Below are 14,836 nucleotides of genomic sequence, written 5' to 3'. Positions count from 1 at the left end.
AAAATAAGTCTTGATGTTCGTCTTGATCTTCAAAGTGTTCTTGGTGTTCATCTTGACATTCATAGTGTTCTTGCATGCATCATGTGTTTTGATCCATAATTTTTATGTTTTGGGTCATATTTGTTTTTTTCTCTTTCATCATTAAAAATTCAAAAATAAAAAAATATATTTTCCTTATTTCTCTCATAAATTTCGAAATCTTTGGGTTGACTTAGTCAAATTTTTTTAAAATAAGTTGTTTCTTGTTAGTCAAGTCAAGATTTCAATTTTAAAAATCCTATCTTTTCAAAACTTTTTCAAAAATCAAATCTTTTTTATTTTTTCATTATTATTTTCGAAAATTTTTAAAATTGATTTTCAAAATCTTTTTCTTATCTTTATTTCATGATTTTCGAAAACTTCACTAACAATTAATGTGATTGATTCAAAAATTTGAAGTTTGTTACTTTCTTGTTAAGAAAGGTTCAATCTTTAAATTCTAGAATTATATTTTTTAGTTTCTTGTTAGTCAAGTAATCAATTTTAATTTTAAAAATCAAATCTTTTCCAAAATATCTTTTTCAATCATATCTTTTTCAAAATTGATTTCAAAAATTTTTTTCTAACTTCTTACCTTTTTAAAATTGATTTTCAAATCTTTTTCAACTAACTAATTGACTTTTTGTTTATTTCTTATCTTTTTCAAAATCACCTAACTACTTTTCTCTCTCATTTTCGAAAATTCCTCACTCTTTTTCAAAATTCTTTTAATTAACTAATTGTTTCAAATTTTAATTTTAATTTTATTTCTTCTCTTAATTTTCGAAAATCACTTTTTCAAAAACAATTTTCGAAATTCTCTCTCTCTTTCTCTCATCTCTTTCTATTTATCTATTTAATTACTAACACTTCTCTTCATCTAAAAATTTGAACCCTCTCTTCTCCTCTGTGTTCGAATTTTTCTCATCATTCTTTTATTATTTTCTTCTTCTACTCACATAAAGGAATCTCTATACTGTGACATAGAGGATTCCTCTTCTTTTCTGTTTTCTTCTTTTTCATATGAGCAGGAGCAAGGACAAGGACATTCTTGTTGAAGCAGATCCTGAACCTGAAAGGACTCTGAAGAAGAAGCTAAGAGAAGCTAAAGCACAACAATCCAGAGAAAACCTTACAGAAAATCTCAAAAAATAGAGAGACATGGCCGAACCCAATAACAATGGTGGAGGCGCAAGGAGGATGCTTGGTGACTATACTACACCTACTTCCAAATTTGATGGAAGAAGCATCTCAATCCCTGCCATTGGAGCAAACAATTTTGAACTGAAACCTTAACTAGTTGCTCTAATACAACAGAACTGCAAGTTTCATGGACTTCCATCAGAAGATCCCTATCAGTTTTTAACTGAGTTCTTATAGATCTGTGAGACTATTAAGACTAATGGAGTAGATCCTGAAGTCTACAGGCTCATGCTTTTCCCTTTTGCTATAAGAGACAGAGCTAGAACATGGTTGGACTCACAACCTAAAGATAGCCTGGACTCTTGGGATAAGCTGGTCACGGCCTTCTTGGCTAAGTTCTTTCCTCTTCAAAAGCTGAGCAAGCTCAGAGTGGATGTTCAGACCTTCAAACAAAAAGATGGTGAATCCTTCTATGAAGCTTGGGAAAGATACAAGCAGATGACCAAAAGGTGTCCTTCTGACATGCTTTCAGAGTGGACCATTTTGGATATATTCTATTATGGTCTATCTGAGTTCTCTAAGATGTCATTGGACCATTCTGCAGGTGGATCCATTCACCTAAAGAAAACGCCTACAGAAGCTCAAGAACTCATTGACATGGTTGCAAATAACCAATTCATGTACACTTCTGAGAGGAATCTTGTGAGTAATGGGACGCCTCAAAGGAAGGGAGTTCTTGAAATTGATGCTCTGAATGCCATATTGGCTCAAAATAAAATGTTGACTCAGCAAGTCAACATGATCTCTCAGAGTCTGAATGGATGGCAAAATGCATCCAACAGTACTAAAGAAGCATCTTCTGAAGAAGAAGCTTATGATCCTGAGAACCCTGTAATAGCAGAGGTGAATTACATAGGTGAACCCTATGGGAACACCTATAATTCCTCATGGAGAAATCATCCAAATTTCTCATGGAAGGATCAACAAAAGTCTCAACAAGGCTTTAACAATGGTGGAAGAAACAGGCTTAGCAATAGCAAGCCTTTTCCATCATCTTCTCAGCAACAGACAGAGAATTCTGAGCAGAGTCCCTCTAACTTAGCAAATATAGTCTCTGATATGTCTAAGGCCACTTTAAGTTTCATGACTGAAACAAGGTCCTCCATTAGAAATCTAGAGGCACAAGTGGGCCAGCTGAGTAAGAAAATCACTGAAACTCCTCCTAGTACTCTCCCAAGCAATACAGAAGAGAATCCAAAAAGAGAGTGCAAGGCCATTGATATTGTCTATATGGCCGAATCCAAGGAGGAAGGGGAGGACGTGAATCCCAATAAGGAAGACCTCATTGGACGTCCCCCAGATAGAAAGGAGTTCCCTATTGAGGACCTAAAGGAATCTGAGGATCATATAGAAACCATAGAGATTCCATTGAACCTTCTTCTACCATTCATGAGCTCTGAGAACTATTCTTCCTCTGAAGAGGATGAAGATGTAACTGAAGAGCAAGTTGCTTAATATCTAGGAGCCATCATGAAGTTGAATGCCAAGTTGTTTGGTAATGAGACTTGGGAAGATGCACCTCCCTTGCTCATTAGTGAACTAGATACATGGGTTCAGCAATTTTACCTCAAAAGAGACAAGATCCTGGTAAATTCTTAATACACTATACCATAGGCACCATGACCTTTGAGAAGGCTCTGTGTGACCTGGGGTCAGGTATAAATCTTATGCCACTCTCTGTAATGGAGAAGCTGGGAATCTTTGAGGTACAGGCCGCCACATTCTCATTAGAGATGGCAGACAAGTCAATAAGACAAGCTTATGGATTGGTAGAGGACGTGTTAGTGAAGGTTAAAGGCCTTTACATCCCTGTTGATTTCATAATCTTAGACACTGGGAAAGATGAGAATGAATCCATTATTCTTGGAAGACCCTTCCTAGCCACAGCAGGAACTGTGATTGATGTTGATAGAGGAGAATTAGTCATTCAATTGAATGGGGACTACCTTGTGTTTAAAGCTCAAAGATCTTCCTCTGCAACCATGGAGAGGAAGCATGAAAAACTTCTCTCAAAACAGAGTCAAACAAAGCCCCAAAATCAAACTCTAAGTTTGGTGTTGGGAGGCCACAACCAAACTCTAAGTTTGGTATTGAACCCCCACATTCAAACTCTAAGTTTGGTGTTGGGAGGTTCCAACAATGCTCTGAACATCTGTGAAGCTCTATGAGAGCTCACTGTCAAGCTATTGACATTAAAGAAGCGCTTATTGGAAGGCAACCCAATTTTTATTTATCTATATTTTTATTGTTCTTTTATGTTCTATTAGGTTCATGATCATATGGAGTCACAAAACAATTGCTAAAATTAAAAATAGAATAAAAAACAGCAGAAGAAACAGCACACCCTAGAGGAAGAGTTTACTGTCGTTTAAACGCCAGTAAGGAGCATCTGGCTGGCGTTTAACGCCAGAACAGAGCATGAATCTGGCGTTGAACACCAGAAACAAGCAGCATCCTGGCGTTCAAATGCCAGGTTGCACCCTGAGAAAAGCTGGCGTTTAACGCCAGCAACAAGCATCAGGCTGGCGTTAAACGCCAGAAACATGCTACATTTGGGCGTTTAACGTCAGAAACAAGCTTCAGTCTGGCGTTAAACGCCAGGATTGCATGCAGAAGGCATTTTACACGCCTAATTGGTGCAGGGATGATAAATTCTTGACACTTCAGGATCTGTGAACCCCACAGGATTCCCACCTACCTCAACTCACCTTCTCTCCTCTTCACACAATCTAATGACACTCTTCCCCAAACACCCTTCACCAATCACCTTAATCTCTCTTTCCCATCACCTCTTTACTACTCACATTCATCCACTCTTCCCCATAAACCCCACCTACCTTCAAATTCAAATTCTATTTCCCACCCAAATTCACCCTAAATGACCGAACCCACTACCCTCCTCTACTATATAAATCCCTCCATCCTTCTTCATTTTCATACAACACAACCCTTTCTCCTCCCCCTTGGCCAAAACACACAACTCTCTCCCTCTCCTCCATCTCTTCTTCTTCTTCATCTATTCTTTCTTCTTTTGCTCGAGGACGAGCAACATTCTAAGTTTGGTATGGTAAAAGCATAGTTTTTTTTGTTTTTCCATAACCATTGATGGCACCTAAGGCTGGAGAAACCTCTAGAAAGAGGAAAGGGAAGACAAAAGCTTCCACCTCCGAGTCATGGAACATGGAGAGATTATCTCAAAAGCCCATCAAGACCACTTCTATGAAATTGTGGCCAAGAAGAAGGTGATCCCTGAGGTCCCTTTCATGCTCAAGAAAAATGAGTATCCAGAGATCCGACATGAGATCCAAAGAAGAGGTTGGGAAGTTCTTACCAACCCCATTCAACAAGTCAAAATCTTAATGGTTCAAGAGTTCTATGCCAATGCATGGATCACTAGGAACCATGATCAAAGTATGAACCTGAATCCAAAGAATAATCTTACAATGGTTCAGCGAAAATGCTTAGATTTCAGTCCAGAGAATGTAAGGTTGGCATTCATCTTGCCTGTGATGCAAGAAGATGCACGCCCCTACACTAGAAGGGTCAACTTTGATCAAAGGTTGGACCAAGTCCTCATGGACATATGTGTGGAAGGAGCTCAATGGAAAAAAGACTCAAAAGGTAAGCCGGTTCAATTAAGAAGACTGGACCTTAAGCTTGTGGCTAGAGGATGGTTGGAGTTCATCCAACGCTCCATCATCCTCACTAGCAACCGATCCGAAGTTACTGTGGATCGGGCCATCATGATCCATAACATCATGATTGAAGAGGAAGTAGAAGTTCATGAAGTCATCTCTCTAGAACTCTATAAAGTAGCCGAAAAGCCCTCCACCTTGGCAAGGCTAGCTTTTTCTCATCTCATTTGCCATCTATGCTACTCAGCTGGAGTTGTCATAGAAGGAGACATCCTCATTGAAGAGGACAAGCCCATCACTAAGAAGAGGATGGAGCAAACAAGAGAGGCCATCCATGGATCTCAAGAGATGCATAAGGAAGCTCATCATCAAGAAATCCCTGAGATGCCTCAAGGGATGCATTTTCCTCCAAACAACTATTGAGAACAACTTAACACTTCTCTAGAGGGATTGAGTCATGATATGAACCAATTAAGGGTGGAATACCAAGAGCACTCCATCATTCTCAATGAGATTAGAGAAGATCAAAGAACTATGAAGGAGGAGCAACAAAGGCAAGGAAGAGACATAGAGGAGCTCAAGAACACCATTGGTCCTTCAAGGAGAAGGCGCCACCATCACTAAGGTGGACTCATTCCTTAACTTCTTTGTTCTTACTTCTCTGTTTTTTGGTTTATGAGCTTCATGTTTGTCTATGTTTGTGTTTTTGTTACATGATCATTAGTGTCTAGTATCTATGTCTTAAGGCTATGAATAATTCCATGAATCCTTCACCTTTCTTAAATGAAAAATGTTTTTAATACAAAAGAACAAGAAGTACATGAGTTTTGAATTCATCATTGAAATTAGTTTAATTATATTGATGTGGTGACAATACTTTTTGTTTTCTAAATGAATGCTTAAATAGTGCATATTTTTTATCTTGTTGTTTATGAATGTTAAAATTGTTGGCTCTTGAAAGAATGATGAACAAGAGAAATGTTATTGATGATCTAAAAAATCATAAAATTGATTCTTGAAGCAAGACAAAGCAGTGAAGAACAAAAGCTTGCGGAAAAAAAAGTGGCAAAAAAAATTATAAAAGAAAAAAAGAAAAAGCAAGAAGAAAAAGCCAGTAGCCCTTAAAACCAAAAGGCAAGGGTAAAAAGGATCCAAGGCTTTGAGCATCAATGGATAGGAGGGCCCAAGAAAATAAAATCCAGGCCTAAGCAGCTAAATCAAGCTGTCCCTAACCATGTGCTTGTGGCATGCAGGTCCAAGTGAAAAGCCTGAGACTGAGTGGTTAAAGTCGTGATCCAAAGCAAAAAGAGTGTGCTTAAGAGCTTTGGACACCTCTAACTGGGGACTTTAGCAAAGCTGAGTCACAATCTGAAAAGGTTCACCCAGTCATGTGTCTGTGACATTTATGTATCCAGTGGTAATACTGGAAAACAAAGTGCTTAGGGCCACGGGCAAGACTCATAAGAGTAGCTGTGTTCACGAATCAACATACTTAACTAGGAGAATTAATAACACTATCTGAATTCTGAGTTCCTATAGATGCCAATCATTCTAAACTTCAAAGGATAAAGTGAGATGCCAAAACTGTTCAGAAGCAAAAAGCTACAAGTCCCGCTCATCTAATTAGAACTAATATTCATTGATATTTTGAGATTTATAGTATATTCTCTTCTTTTTATCCTAATTGATTTTCAGTTGCTTGGGGACAAGCAACAAATTAAGTTTGGTGTTGTGATGAGCGGATAATTTATACGCTTTTTGGCACTGTTTTTAGGTAGTTTCTAGTAGGATCTAGCTACTTTTAGGGATGTTTTCATTAGTTTTTATGCAAAATTTACATTTCTGGTCTTTACTATGAGTTTGTGTGTTTTTTTGTGATTTCAGATATTTTCTGGCTAAAATTGAGGGACCTGAGCAAAATCTGATTCAGGCTGACAAAGGACTGCTAATGCTGTTGGATTGTGACTTTCCTGCACTCGAAATGGATTTTCTGGAGCTACAGAACTCCAAATGGCACGCTCTCAACTGCGTTGGAAAGTAGACATCCATGGATTTCCAGCAATATATAATGGTCCATACTTTGTTCGAGCTTAGACGACGCAAACTGGCGCTCAACGCCAGTTCCATGTTGCATTCTGGAGTAAAACGCCAGAAACACGTCACAAACCAGAGTTAAACGCCAAAAACACGTTACAACTTGGCGTTGAACTCCAAAAGAAGCCTCTGCACATGTAAAGCTCAAGCTCAGCCTAAGCACAGACCAAAGTGGGCCTTAGAAGTGGATTTATGCATTTAGGCTTATTTTTGTAAACCCTAGTAACTAGTCTAGTATAAATAGGACATTTTACTATTGTATTAGACATCTTGGTATCTATCTTTGAACATTTAGTTCTTAGACTTTGGAGGGCTGGCCATTCGGCCATGCCTGAACCTTGATCACTTATGTATTTTCAACAGTGGAGTTTCTACACACCATAGATTAAGGTGTGGAGCTCTGCTGTACCTCGAGAATTAATGCAATTACTGTTCTTCTATTCGATTCAAGCTTAGTCTTATTCTAAGATATTCACTGCACTTAAACCTGATGGATGTGATGATCCGTGACACTCATCATCGTCCATCCTTATGAACACGTGCTTGACAACTACTTCCGTTTTACCTTAGACCGAGCGTGTATCTCTTGGATTCCTTAATCAGAATCTTCGTGGTATAAGCTAGAACCCCTTTGGCAGCCATTCTTGAGGATTCGGAAAGTTTAAACCTTGTCTGTGACATTTTGAGTAGGATTCAGGGATTGAATGACTGTGATGAGCTTCAAACTCGCGATTGTTGGGTGTAGTGACAGACGCAAAAGAATCAATAGATTCTATTCCGACATGTTCGAGAACCGACAGATGATTAGCCGTGTTGTGACAAAGCATTTGGAAAATTTTCACTGAGAGGATGGGAAGTAGCCATTGACAACGGTGATGCCCTACATACAGCTTGCCATAGAAAGGAGTAAGAATGATTGGAGGAAGGCAGTAGGAAAGCAGAGATTCAAAAGGAACACAGCATCTTCATGCTCTTATCTGAAATTTCCACCAATGAATTACATAAGTATCTCTATCTTTATTTTATGCTTTATTTGTCTTTATATTCGAAAACCATTATAACCATTAGAATCCGCCTAACTGAGATTACAAGATGACCATAGCTTGCTTCATACCAACAATCTCCGTGGGATCGACCCTTACTCACGTAAGGTATTACTTGGACGACCTAGTGCACTTGTTGGTTAGTTGTGCGAAGTTGTGACAAAGCGTGATTCACGTTTGAGAGCTCCAGGTTTATTGGTGCCATTGTTGATGATCACAATTTACGCGCACCACACTGCATGTTAAGGCTCATGTTGATGGAAGGATAGTCAATAAGATTTTGGTTGACGGGGGAGCTACTGTCAATCTCATGCATGAAAGAATGATGGGAAGGCTTGGAAAGACTGAAAAAGATCTGATTAAAAGTAGTATTGGGGTAACAGATTTTAATGGAAGGACTTCTTCTGTTAAAGGTGTGGTTCTGCTGTCAATTGAGATTGGTTTTGCTGTCAATTGAGGTTGGTTCTGTCAATAGGCCAACTCTATTTGTTGTTGTTCCTTCTAAGGCTGGTTTTAACTTGCTTTTGGGACGTGATTGGATTCATGGAATGAGTGCTATTCCATCCACTTTACATCAAAAGTTGATTTTTTGGAATGAAGATGAAGGAGTGGAAGAAGTTCTTGCTGATAATAGTACATGTTACTATGATGAGATGCATGTGGAGTTCAGAATGTATAATCCTGGAGTCAAGCCACTGACGGTTGACACCAAGGCATTTAATCCTGAAAGTATTGAGATGTGCAAAATAGATATGAATGGTTTTATTTTGGTCCCTAAGGTCGGGGCAGATACGGCCTTAAGAGAAACTTAGATGATGAGTTTGACGAGCCAACTGACTCGGCTGTTAGCCTATATGGCAAGCAGAGAAGGATGCATTGAGAGTGTACCTTATGATTATATATATGATAATGGTCCTTTAGGTTTTGAAAAAAATAACACTGACACTGTAAAAAAGGTTGAGGTGCAGGATCCTTTGGAGGAAGTAGATATTGATAATGGTGACTATCCTAGACCAACATATGTGAGCAAGATACTGTATGATGATTTCAAACAAGAAATGGTGGAGATTTTGAAGGAATATTGTGACTGTTTTGCATGGGATTATGCAGAGATGCCAGGCTTGAATCGTGAATTAGTAGAACATAAATTTCCATTGAAAGCCAATGTCAAACCTGTCAAGCAGCCACCAAGGAGATTTTCTCATGAAGTCGTAAAGAAGATACAAGGAAAAGATACTAATAATCAGGCTAAATGATATGTCATACCTTATTGGCATTGGCTTTAGGTGTAGGCTTATCAGATGTGGCAGCCATCATATTTTTAGTACTAGGCACAATCAAAGAAATGGTAGGAGTCATAGTGACCTAAAACAAGAAGTGAAATGAGGACAAAGGAAATTAACGAAAAAAAATCAGCAAGAGAGATATCATCATCATGTAAGTTCTTTAAGATAATGCTATTTTAATATGGAGGATGTGAAAATATATAAAAATACCTAAGAAGCAAGTTGACCACTGGGGCTAAGAGCATCGATATCATCTTCCGAAGAGAACTTACTTACTGATTTAATACTAGACGAGGTGTTCTCGTTTTCTCCTTCATTGTGCTGAGAGATTACCAGTCCATCAAGATTGTCATTGGATGTATTTGATGTGTCATCTTTATCATCACTATTTGAAGATGTTGACACTTCAATTGGCTCAAGTCTTCTTTTTACCCGGTGATTTGAGTAATTAAAATTGAATTTCTTTTTTCCTACAAGCCTACTAGAAGACTTTCTCAAAGGAGGATTGGCAGCAGGTGAGGTAGTTATTTTCTCTGTAACAAAAATAATAATAATAAAATAATTAAAATAGGTGCCATTGTGATATTCTTAGAAAGCATTATGCATGAAGAAAATAACATTAATAACGACAACACAGAGAGGACCATAATTTTTTAAACCAAAATGAGCAAATGATTTAATTGTAATTACCCTTTTTGATGATTGGTGCTCTTCTCACTTGTTGCATTACAAAAATAGTGGTCATCCTTTGATAACAAGTACCGAAAGCAACTTTAATGAAGGAGTAATAATTTTTCCACCAAGAAAAGAATGAATATGTGGTCAACAGACAAAGTTTAAAATGGATAGGTGGAATTTATTTCTCTGCGAAGCATTATCTTTTTGAATGTGCAACAGATCTTCTAGTGAAGTAGCTTTGACATGCAAAGATTGTGGCTCTTGAAGATGGTAAGGAGATGGAATGGCCTGAGCTAACCCTAATTGTCTAGAAACGACGTTTGGCATATAGACCACTGTTCTTAGGTCATCTTCACCTGGAAATCCAGCAAAAAAATAATTGGGGAGTCAAGAACTGTGACCAAATAGTGATGCTTTCCTTTTGTGTAATGGTGCAGAATTTATAACCACAAACTAACCGGCAAGTGCACCGGGTCGTACCAAGTAATACCTCAGGTGGGTGAGGGTCGATCCCACGAGAATTGATGGACTAAGCAATAATGGTTAAGTGATTTACTTTGTTAGACAAACAGAAAATGGTATTTGAGATTTCAAAAAGCATTAAACAATAAACTCAGAATATCAGAAGACAGGCAAATAAATAAGTTGGGAATAAAATATGGAGAAATAATTAAGGCTTCAAAGTTATCTATTTTCCGGATTGACTTTTCTTACTATTTTAATCATGCAAGATTTAATTCATGGAAAGCTATATGTGACTAGACCTTAATTCCTTAGACCTTTCTAGTCTCCTCTAAAATTCATCAACCGCCAATTCCTTGGTCAATTAATTCCAATTAGGGGGTGACGTTCAATTCTAGCTATATGCCACAGAAATCCTAATTACCTAAATATAAGAGGATTATATGTCACGTATCCCGTTAAATCCAGACAATTATAAATTTAGGAAAATATGTTTTCAAACTGTTATTCAAGTAAAGAGCTTTTCCAAGTTATACAGGAACTTAATTAGAAAGAGGGTCATACTTCCATTTCACCCAAATTCATAAGATAAAGAACGAAAACAATTCTTGAATTATAAATCAGTACATGAATTAAAATAGAAAAACAATAAAATCAATCCATACAATAGACAGAGCTCCTAACCTTAACAGTGGAGGTTTAGTTGCTCATGGTTCAGAGTGAAAACTAGGATTCAGGTAAACTGTAAATTGGGCTGAGGTGGATAATCCCCAGAAGAGAAGTTTCTTTTCTCTTTTATATCTAGTCCTAATTAATTTAAATTATATTTTTTTTAAAACTAAATAATATATTTTTATATTTTTAAAATAAAAATTAAAGTTTAAATCAGAATTAATTATAGCAATCAGCACATCTTCAATTGATGAATGGGGACCACTTGCTTCGTAAGAAGGCACACCTAACTTGGCACGAAGCTGCGCCTTACTTGAGGGATGTAGTGAGGAAGGGCGTGTTGGGCTTGAGCGTTGCGCCTAACTTGGCCATGGGCTGCGCCTAACTTGATGGAGGCCTAATCCTTATGCGTGCTTATTAATGTCTAGCGCCTAACTTGAGAAATCTCAAGTTAGGCGTAGCCTTGGCCTTGTGGTTGGAGAAGAAGTATAGACTATTATATATCGTTGGAAAGCTCTGGAAGTTAGCTTTCTAACGTCACTAGAATTACGTCTATTTGACCTCTGTATCTTGAGTTATTTGGGTTTGAGTGCAGAGAGGTCAAGATTGACAACATCATTCGCCTTCTTCTTTTTTCTGCGTAAACTCCATCAAATTCATCCGAATGCTACATGAAATAAATAGAATTACATACAACTCAAAGTAGCATTCATAGTGGCTAAAAGATACTTAATTCTTGATTAAACTCAACAAATTAAATGCAAATTCACTAGGAAAAGATAGGAAAGATGCTCACGCATCATGTAACCCTAGCTGGGGTAAGAGATCGCGTCAACCATTTCGGACCAGTTTGACAATTAGCAAAGGGAGTCAGATTGATGTTGTGGTCTTTCTCTGGCAAGTGATAGAAAGCAAGAAAGAAGTGTTTCATCTTATCATGTGAGGCCATTAACTTGTCAGGAAAGACTAAGTTGAGCAGATGGTGTCCGACAATCACAGAATCTGTAGGACCTTTTTGGGTCAAATGTGGCTGTAGCTCAGATTAAAAAATAGTGGACAGCCACAATTGAAAAAATCAAAGGGGACCGTCAACATTAGTGATTCTTTTCTTCTCCCTCATAAGGGCTATGATCCAATCTAGAGTGAGATATAGTCAAACCAGGAATAATTTGGCTAAACACAGCCTCTTACCTTCAGCTGACATAATGGCCAATGGGAGATAAGTGACTTCAACTTGAATACTCCGGGTACAGAAAACAATGCCGCTCAACCAAAGGAGAAGGAAGGCTATGTGCTCATTATCGGAAATAGGTTCTCCATCTTGACCTTTGTTATTAAGAATGAAGCTCTGGTAAGTGGTGGAAGAGATATCAATGGCATACTCAACCCCTGTGGTTGACCGGGTAGTAGTTAAAATTTCCTCTCTCAAGGAAGGTAGGCCAATTATTGCAGCTACATCCAGAAGAGTATGAGTAATCATACCGTATGAGGTGTGAAAAGTATGAGAAGTCTCATCCCAGAAATACAATGCACCTCCCATTAGTCCTGAATTAACAGCGTAAAAGTTTTTACTAAGCTGAATTAGGTCATATATCCCAATCTCTTTCCACAAGGTCATCTTCTTAGTTTCAACCCTACCTAACCAAGCATGGTAACCTTCAATGTTGGTCTTTGAGGGTGACCAGGAAAAACATTTTTTATCTTGTTTGCTACTTTAAGAGAGACAATATGGCCAATGAAAGCTGAATCTACACCGTCAATGGTTAAAGGGACTAGCACATGAGATTCCCATATCTTTGATTTTGAGGCATCTGGTTCAGGAGCAAAATCCTTGTCATCTTTTACAATAGGCTTATCACAAATGGCCACTTTAGGAGGACTTGTTGACAGATGGTGGCTTGAGGTAGTCATAATAATGCAGATTGAAAAAATTCAAGTATTGGGTGCTGAGGGTGTCATTTGTCAATGATCGACAAACAAGCTGTAAATGTAAAAAAATAAAAATAAAAATAATAAAAAAGGATGAACTTTTTGACATGTTTGTGCCAAGAAAATGAACTATCCCTTTTATCCTGTTTTTGGGAGCAAAATGAACAAAAATATATTTTTTTCTTTTTTCCTACCTCTTCTTTCATATTTGAAAATAGAGAAAAGACGGTTACATATGAAGAATATGATTCAATAGTCAAATCATAATTTAAATCAAATTAAAGAATATAAAAGAAAAAAGGAGAATGCTCTTCAAAGTAAGATTTTAGTACTCATAGTCATGAATAACACAAGGGATATTTTGCATGTCATTTAGTACTCCCAGTTTTTATTAATAAAATTCCTCTACTTTTACTTGTTATTCTCTTTTACGTTCATGTTTCTTTCCTTTATCTTTTTAATTTCCTATTTATTTCAATTTCTGCAATTTACTACGCGAGTGGCACGTTGCATTTATATATTTATTTGTTACTTTTATTCCTTTTTAATTTTATTTGACGTTACAATTGCGACATTAAAACATCCACATTTTCTTTTAAACATTAACAAAAATTTGAGTAAAACAACAGTGTAAATGAATTAAGATTGCTTATATCTCGATTACACAGTAAATAGATAAGACCCAATTTTATTTGGTTTTATCTATTTACAAACGAGATATATGGAATTTGAAAAAATACACATACTTCGTTTACATTGTAAACCAAGGTTCTGAAAATTAGTTCGAATTAGTCGGTCGAATCAGTCGAACCGCGAATCGATGGCAATTACGATTCGGTCATACTCCAAAACTGCATAAATGAAAAACCGAAATAGAACCGATAAATTGGCCGGTAACTGGTCGGTCGAACCAAACCGAAACCTGGCCGATTTTCTAAATCTGGCAAAAAACGCTTCGTTTTGTGAGCTGATCCATTAGCCATTATCAAGTGCAATCTAGCAACCCTAAGTCCCTAACTCACTTCGCCGTCACACATTGCTCATCTTGTCGGCTCACCTCTACGGTAAGCACTCCTTGTCTCCTCTTCTCCTCCTCTCCTCGTTGACGCAACCAGCGTTGATCACCCCACCCACGTCCCTCTGCCTCTGGTTCGTTTACTTCGTCTCTATCGCCGGCTCGCCGCCCAAATTGCCTCTCTGTTCTCCGCTGCGAGTAGGGGTGGCAAACAGGCCTAAACCCGCTGAGCCAGCCCGCGTAACTCGCCAAAAAAGGCAGGCTGGGCTAGAAAATTAGGACCGCCAAATAGCAGATGCCTACTTAACTCGTACCGCTTAAACCGCAGGCTTTGGCGGGGTGGGGCGGGCTTTCCTGCCGGGCTTAGTATTATTTTGGCAAGGGGTATTTTTACAATTTTTTTTGCCAAAATCCAACTTCCCCCAACCCAACTTACAAGAGAATGAAGATGAAAATTGAGTGTTTTGGTTTATGTTTATTTTGTTTTAGAGGCAATATTTATAATTATGTTTTGGATTATGTTTATTTTGCTTTGGGAATAATATTTATAATTATGTTTTGGATGAAAACTTGGTTTATAATTATATTTATTAGATATTTATAATTACAAAGACTTTAATGTTTGTGAATATAAAAATTATAATTTGTTTATACTTTTAGAAATTATAATAGTTAAAAGTAAAAAATATAAAAGATTTTTTATGCCTTTATATATATATATATATATATATATATATTACTTAATAAGTAAAAGTAAAAAAAGGATATTTGGCGGGCTTAGCCTGCCGGCCCGCCAACCCG

General features: G+C 37.4%; 1 non-coding gene across 1 annotated transcript; it reads right to left on the bottom strand.

Moving 5' to 3' along the window:
* Positions 1-1,581: 1,581 nt before the first annotated feature.
* On the bottom strand, positions 1,582-1,685 carry LOC112713399 (small nucleolar RNA R71). The gene has a single exon (XR_003158372.1). It is a non-coding gene; the product is annotated as a small nucleolar RNA R71 (small nucleolar RNA).
* Positions 1,686-14,836: the final 13,151 nt, after the last annotated feature.

Source organism: Arachis hypogaea, chromosome 9 (genome assembly GCF_003086295.3).
Source record: "Arachis hypogaea cultivar Tifrunner chromosome 9, arahy.Tifrunner.gnm2.J5K5, whole genome shotgun sequence".
NCBI classification, from domain to species: Eukaryota; Viridiplantae; Streptophyta; class Magnoliopsida; order Fabales; family Fabaceae; genus Arachis; species Arachis hypogaea.
Note: the sequence above shows the minus strand (reverse complement) of the source record. Positions and strands in the feature narration are given on the sequence as shown.